The following is an 8,188-nucleotide window of genomic DNA, read 5'->3' on the forward strand; positions in this document are numbered from 1 at the left end:
TATTTTTTTGTATATATATATACACACACACACACACACACATATTGGGGTTGAATTTGAAATATTGAAAAAGTTTATTTTAATTTTTAAATAAAGTATATTAAAATGATGACAGGTAATTTATATACTCAAGGATATAACACATTGCTTGTTAGATGTCCCTGTAAAGCAAAATGGAGTAGTTTTTTTCTCCCTTCTTTCTACTTCCCAGTTTGTTGGGTCACTTTTGGTACATCATCCTTAAACCCATCTGAGATCTGGTAATTCAGTATTTAATGGGGAATCATCTGCAAAATTAATCAGCTCAAAGAGAGAGTTTGTATGAACAAATGATGAAATAAGAATATTTGTTAGCACAGAACACATGGCCTTAAATAGCAATAGTTAAGTGTAGGGTTAAAACACGAAAGTCTGCAGACACCGTGGTTGAAGTAAAAAAGCAAATCTGGAGAATAATTTAGTAGGAAATCTCTTGGGTATTATTAATATAGAAGTTTGAGGAATTAAATGCAAGGGTTGTACATCATAAAAAAAATAAGCCTTGTGCATGGTTAATTAAGTTCTTAATTTTAAGACACTGAGCTTGAAGAAAGAAAATTTTAATATTGAAATTTAAGAGATGAATGTTTCCTTCCTTACTTTATACAAGACTGAGGTTTCAGGATGGATGATAAAAAAGTTTTAATATCCCCAAACAAAATTACTAATATTTAGATTTTAAAGGTCTTCAAATAAATTTGAGAAATTCAAGGTTGATGCTACTTGATAAACCAGTAAATCATGTCAATGGCAGGGGGTGGGGATAGCAGACCCCAGTGATCCTCTCTGGTGGTCTGCCAAATTGACCTCTGGTTTGCTGCTCCACAGCATTCATACCACATTGTGATGCATCCAGCCACGATGCTCTCATAGACAGGTAGCCTTTCCTGCCAGTCTTCTCAGGAAGTGCAGTCAATGTTGCACCTTCCTGCCAAATGAGAACATGTTGTCTGTCCAGGATAGGTCACTTCTTAAGTGGACTCTGAGGAACATGGTGCTCTCTACTCTCTCCACTACTGAGCTATTAATGTGTAGTGAAGGGTGATCATTACTGGTCCTCCTGAAGTTCACAATCACCTCCTTTGTCTTGTCCACATTGAGACTTAGGTTGTTGTCTTACACCACATCATGAGATTTTCTCTGTAGCGTGACTCGTCACTGTTGCTGATGAGGCCAACTACTGTCGTGTCATTTGCAAATGATGATTCTGTTAGAGCTGGATCTGGCGTTGCAGTCATGGGTTAGTAGCATGAACAAGGGTGAAAACACAACCCTGAGGTGCACCAGTGGTCAATGTGATGGTGCTCAACATTCTGCTGCCAACCCCGCCATAGGGTTGTCTTTCCATTATTAAGTCCACAATCCAGTGACAGAGAGAGGTTTTGAGTCCCAGCAAGGACAGCTTCTCCACGAGCCTCTGGGGTAATGATCACATTAAATGCCAAGCTGAAGCTAATGAACAGCAGTCTGGTGTAGGAGATGTTGTTCTCCAGCTGGGACAGAATGAAGCGGAGCAGTTCCATCTGTAAGCGAATCAAAATGGATCCAGCATCTCAAGGTGGTGCACTTTGATGTGTTCCATCTATAGATGCTCGAATTATTTCGTACTGGTGGAGGTCAGTGCCACTGGGTGTTAGTCATTGAGGCCTGTTAGTGTCATCCTCTTTAGTACCAAGATATGCTGGCCATCTTGAAACCCGCTGGGACGATGGACTGCTATAATGACATGTTGAAGTTGTAAGGACCTCCATCAATTGGTCTGAACAGTCCTTCAGTACCCGACTAGATGTTGTCTGGTACTGCTTCTTTGTGTATTCACCTTGTACAGGTTTTTTTCTCACTTCGGTCACAGCAATGCAAGGGGCCCATTCACCAGGGAGAGACAATGTTCAGTTTGTCCGGAAGGGAGGTGTTGTTGACCTTGACTTCCAAGGTTGTCTTGTAGTCTGTTATAGTTTTGATACCTTGTGTCGGCAGAATCTCACAGTTGTCTATGGATTTTCTGTGTATCCCCACACTTTGCCTTCAAGATTGCATGGGAGAATTCAACACTGGCTGATCAGAGTGCCATATTGTCTTCTGACCTGGAGGCACCATCACGATATCTGAGAAATACAAGGACATCTGTGTCCAACCATAGTTTCTGGTTAACCCTGATTGTATAGCATATGACGTTTATGTGGCTGCTTCTGTGAAACCAATCCAGTCTGTGGCCTCGAGCAGTCCTGTAGTGTTGCAGTGTTTCCCCCCACCACAATCCAATCACATCCTGATCTCCTTGCAAACTTTGTTTATTTTTCCAGTGGTCTATGTGTAAAAGTTGAGAGTCCTCCGAAACATGGTGCCCATCAGCAATGTGTGCACGTATGCATTGATCTTAGACTGAAAAATGTGGAAATACCACACCCAAATCAACTTTCACAACATTCATAATATGGGGTGGAGCTTCACCTTTTGTCAATTGAGTAAATGAATTTAAGTTTTTGAATATGTTTTTAATTCTGGTGACTCTAAAATAAAATAGGGTCATAAAATTTACATTTTACACAAATCTATAGGTAGTCAAACAACATGGTGTCAATTATTTGAGGCTGTTATACTTTTGGTTTGTGTCCAAAAGCATAGGTTCAAACTGAGACTTGAACGTAAAATACTGTTTCATTTCAGTCCTGTTACTGGAGCAGAGAGAAACACGATAGATAGACTGCAGATGCTGTGATTGTAGTAAAGTTACTGAAATGCTGGGGGAGCTCAGCATATAGAATCTTTTTGTCCATTGTTTGATGATGATTACCCTTTACTTTTCTGGAGTGATATAAAAGTTCCCACAGCACTATTTGAAGAGTAGGATATTTTTCTCACCAACATTTATCTTTCAGCCATCATTATTGATCATGGTTATCAGATACCCGTTTCCACATTTATAAAAATATACTAAAAATGGTTTTAAAAAGTAAAAGCTAATTCAAACACAAAATGTATGAAGTAATATAAAGTAAAGCAAAACACCTGCAACTCATCTTCCATCTCACCTCCAAAAACTGCACCATACTGTAATTGAAATTTTGGACAGCATGATGCTGGAGAATCCCAGCAAGATTGTGATCTGTCTTTAGATTCCAAGATGACTCCAGGAGTAGGATGAATTGGTAAATTTGGACGCTCCCCTTCAACCCCCCAACAATGTACACCAAAGCCCCTGAATTACTTCAATATGAATGTCTGAACATTGAATATTCCCTGTGGTCCTGCAGCCACATCTTAACATGCTCAAACCATTATTATAAATATATAAAATGTGGAGATTTTCAACAAAGAGAAGACATTTAGCCTTGCATTTTCATGCCAGCCAGTAAATGAAGTAGTTAAGGTAACTCAGCAAGTTCACTCTCCGTTGCTTGCCTTTTATTTCACGCGGGTGCTCCTGAAATGATATATTGATTTCTGCCTCCAGTTTCAGGCCCCCACTGAGGTAAAAAAAATTCACAACTCCTCTCAATTCCATCAATTAATACAAATTTATGTCCCCTGGTTATTAACCTCATTTCTAGGTTAAATTGGTTCTTTCCTTTCACCCCTCTAGGCCTTTAATAATTATAAATACTTTAATTGAATATTCCCCCCCCCCGCCTCTTTATTCCACACGACTGAAATACTGCAGTCCTGGCAACTTCCTAGAAATCTCCTCTGTACACTCCACTGCACCCACACCCTTTCTGTTCAAAGCACGAAATTCTGCAGTTGGGGATGTAGAAGCCATAATATTGAATTGCCCATTTGGCCATTCTAGCCTACTCCACCATTTAGTATTATTATATATTTTTATGGCACACTCATCATACTATTTGAAGCCCTCTATGTCTACAAAGACACTTTTACACCAAAAGGTACTCTATAGCAAACAACACTTTGTATTTTTATTGTAGTAATTGAAAAAGATATTGCAACCAATTTGTGCAGAGCATGCTACCAGAAGCTAGGAGGTAATGACTAAAGAATTGGCCAAGACACTGGAGTTTACCTTTCTGCTCTTCTTCAGAATTGTGCCATTGGGTTGTTTACATCCACCTGAGAGAACAAGTAGGGTCTGGGCATAAAACTCCATCTGAAAGTTGACACCTCCAATAGTTCAGAATTTCGTCACTTCTGTACAGGAGAGCCATCTTTAAAAAACGTGTATGGGTCCTTTAGATCCAAAGGCAAACATGCCATCAACCAAGTGATTACATTTTCTAGGAAATTAGAGATACATTTAATGGTAATTATAAAAACATTGCATTTATACAAGTAACCCATCGCAGAATCAAGTCTAAACATACTTTTTGATTTGTCACTGTTATGTTGTATAGCAACCAACTTAAACACCGTCACTAAAAGCAATGAGATAAATGTTCCAACATTAGTTTTAGAATATACTACTAGATGGGGTTTCAATTACAACCTTTAGGCTCAGACGAGTTATAACGGAGAGCTTAAATGTATAATGCACTAATTCACTGTGCTGTAAGAAAAGGTAAGCTTCTAAACTACTCAAAAATGCTCTCTGGCTCAGATATCTGAGAAGATATGTTTGGGTGGGAGCAGGGAGATGCTATCTCAAACTAGGAAGAGAGGAGTGAGTGCAGCTAAAACATAGGATTAGGTTATAGAATCAGATGCTGATGAAGAACTGAAGAAAACCTTTTGGTTCAATATGCTCATTCTAAAGGGATTAGTGTATCAAATTACTCACCGGTAAAATATAGAAGACCAATGTGACCCATTATACTTCTTTCCTCCAAAAGCCACATTTTCCCTCAAATTTCTAACCAATTCTCTTCCAGAGAGTATCTTCTTTCATCATCCTTCATCAGTGCATTTCGGATCACAACACACTGCATAAGAGTGCATCTTCATGTCACAAGTTGACTTACCAACTAATATAAATCTGTGTTTACCATCAAGAAATATAGATGTGCACACATTTTTATCTCCTTGAATATATTTAACGATTTTCCTCCATTGTCAGCACATTCCACAAGTTCACTAGCTTCTGGGTGAAGGAATTTCTTAATCTTTAAAAGTTATACCATGTGACCCTTGGATCTGTTCTCTGGCTATCAAAAATGTCCTCCCTCTCCACACCTCTCAAATGCACTTTCATTTGTATCCATAAAAGACTATTCCAATTTTAGCCTTACATTTGTCATATTTCTCTCATTTGATTATTTTTTTATTTCTCTAGTCACGAAGGAAGGTATAGTTTTTTTTAAAAAAAAATCCTTTTTGTCTTTGAGAATATGTCCACTTTATGCCCAATACTATGTCCTCTTAGATGGTCTTACCTTGCTCAATTACTGGGTCAAATTTTTTTTCAACTCCTTAAGATTAACTGTGGGTGGACATTAAAAAAAATTATATATGCATATATTATACACATATATAATTTAAAAAATAAACATCTTTCTCACATGTGGAAAGCAATCTTGGGTCAATGGCAGAGTGGAACATATTGGTTAGAGCAAGTTTTCAAATAGGTAGTTACTGCTGTGTCAAAATCCAGTTTTACTGCGGGGATAAGAAAGGGCTGCTTCACCTATTAATCAGAGACCCTGTAAATGCAACATTATACATGGTAAACATGATTGAGAAATCTAGAATCAGGAATTAATGAAAGAAAACTTTTGACAAATCATTCTTAATTCTCTTTACTTCTGCAAGAACACGGTTTCATTTCTCATTGCCAATTCCTCTGCTGTTTTGTTTGCTTTGATGATGAAATATTCCAAGTCTCTAGCAAGTGTTCATTCTTCCTGAACTGTGCATCTCATCTATTTTCCTCACCACTGCTCACACCTTTCTCTTTGAGCAGAAGAATTCCTTGTTGCCCACTTTCAATGATCATCCTTCACAATTTCTGGAAGCTGCAACAAGATTCTATCTCCCCTCTCTTCAATATTTCAAGGGATTCACAATGCCATGGTCCAATCTTTTTCATGCATCTGCAGGGGATGCACCACTTGTCCTTTCACCTCTTCTTGTGATTACAAGGACATCCTTACCAGATGAAGCAGCAATTTCTTTTCTGTGATATTCACAATGTGGCTTCCTTTCTTTTGAATACTTTATTTATAAAGTATCAGTTACATTACATTCAGTTCTAGAAATTGTTTAAAAAAAAATTATACATATGGAATATATCATCCCACTCCACCAACCCACCCTCCCATCTCCAATCCCCCTCCCCTAAAAAGGAGAAAATAAGAAGAAAATCCAGAGATGCCAAGAAAATAAAACATTTATACAATAGTCTATTGGAGGTTACCAAGAAGTGAGGTCTTCAGAGAGCCAATTAAACATGCAAACCAAAATTTTTGAAAATATTGAGCCCATATTCACAAAAACATATGTCTCTAATGGTATACAACTACGAAGTTCTGCATGCCATCTTTACAATGTGGCTTCCTTTATGTGGAAGAAATCTAATGCAAATCAGGCAACTGCTTCAGAGTTCCTGAGACCAGTTCGCAGGAGTGACCCTTAGCTTCAGGTTGCCTGCCATTTTAATATACATCCCTCTCCCACTCTGACCTTTATCTCTATCCTTTTACTGTACACCAAGGTCCAGATGTTCCATCTAGGCACTTTGCGGTCTTCAGGGCACAACCTAGGATTCTCCAACTTCAATTAACTTGCCCTTGCTTTCTGTGTCAGAATTGGCCATTTTTCCCTGCTACCATTCTGAGTCCTTTTACTTTGTAAAGTCCAGCCTGCCAGGTATGTCCTCACTGTAAACAATAGATAAAGCAGCTTTATCTGAACTAACTGTCACACGAGGTCCCTGGTGTCACCCACTAAGAAACATTCTTTTTTCCACATATCCCCCTTCCTCACCTTCTCTGCCACTTCATCCAACTTATTTTTCTCATTCCCAATTCCAATGTACAATTTGAGACCAGAAAAGTCAACTCTTTCTTTTTCCATAGATGCTGCCTCCTGAGTCGTTCCAGCACTTTCTGGTTTTTTTTTTGCTTTTCACAAATATTTTTGTCCTGTATTTGTTGTTTTGAAATTAGGGCGATTCCTTTACCAGTATGTAAAAGGGTATTATGTAAACTGGAGGGGTCGTCTAAGTAAATGTTACATTTTCTTTGTAAAGTTTTGGCCAATGCAGTAAGGAAATTAATTCTCCGTCTTAGTTTCATATACCAATCTGGATTGAAAAGCTACACCAGATTTCAGCTTTGTACCACATTGCTTCACAGTCAGCTCCAAAAATTAAAAGCTTGGAACTTCTATAGAGTTTTGCCATTAATTCCCCATGACTTAAATGGAAAAAGTGGAGTGTATACCAGAACCATGTTCAAAGTTCAGATTTATTGTCAGAGTATATACATGAGATCATATACAACACTGAGATTCTTTTCACATTGTACAATGTTCATTATATCATTTACAATATACAGTTCTTCCTCCATATTGTTACTCTATCTGCCAGTTGTGGCAAGTCATTAAATGTATCTATATACCCTTGCAGATTCTTTGCTTATTTCTCACAACTTTCTTTCCCACCTATCGTTTTATCAGGGCTGACATGGCCTGTTTCCGTGCTGTAAATGGTTATATGCAAATATACTCATCCTTTCTTCTTTGACATTAATAGATTATAAAGAGTTGAGGCCCCAGCAATGATCACTATACACCTCTTCTCCCTATAAAATTGATCTATCTCAATGCATTTTTATGTCAATCAGCCAATCTTGTCTTGCACTTCATGTGACTTCATGCACTGCACAGTAATCTATCACGAGGCACCGAATCAAATACACCTTACCATTTTCCTATCAAAGAACTCGAATAACTCAATTTTTTTCATGAAACCATGCCAACTCTCTTGCTTATTTATATTATGATTTTTTTTTTCACTACTTTTTTATTAGACTCCACCATTTTCTTAATAGTAGGCGTTAAACTATCGGTCTTGTAGTTTCTCAGTTCTTGAATAGTGGAGATACATTTGCAGTATACCAATGGCGCTGGTAGCTTCCTGTTTTGAAGGACATACCTTGTGTACTGTATCCTGTCTCTGTGGCAACGTTTTACAAATCCTGGAGTAGGTCACCAGGTCTTGGAACTCTGTCAAGCAATATCTTTTTTGTTTTAAATTCCA

The sequence above is a fragment of the Narcine bancroftii genome, chromosome 14 (assembly GCF_036971445.1).
Source record: "Narcine bancroftii isolate sNarBan1 chromosome 14, sNarBan1.hap1, whole genome shotgun sequence".
NCBI classification, from domain to species: domain Eukaryota; kingdom Metazoa; phylum Chordata; class Chondrichthyes; order Torpediniformes; family Narcinidae; genus Narcine; species Narcine bancroftii.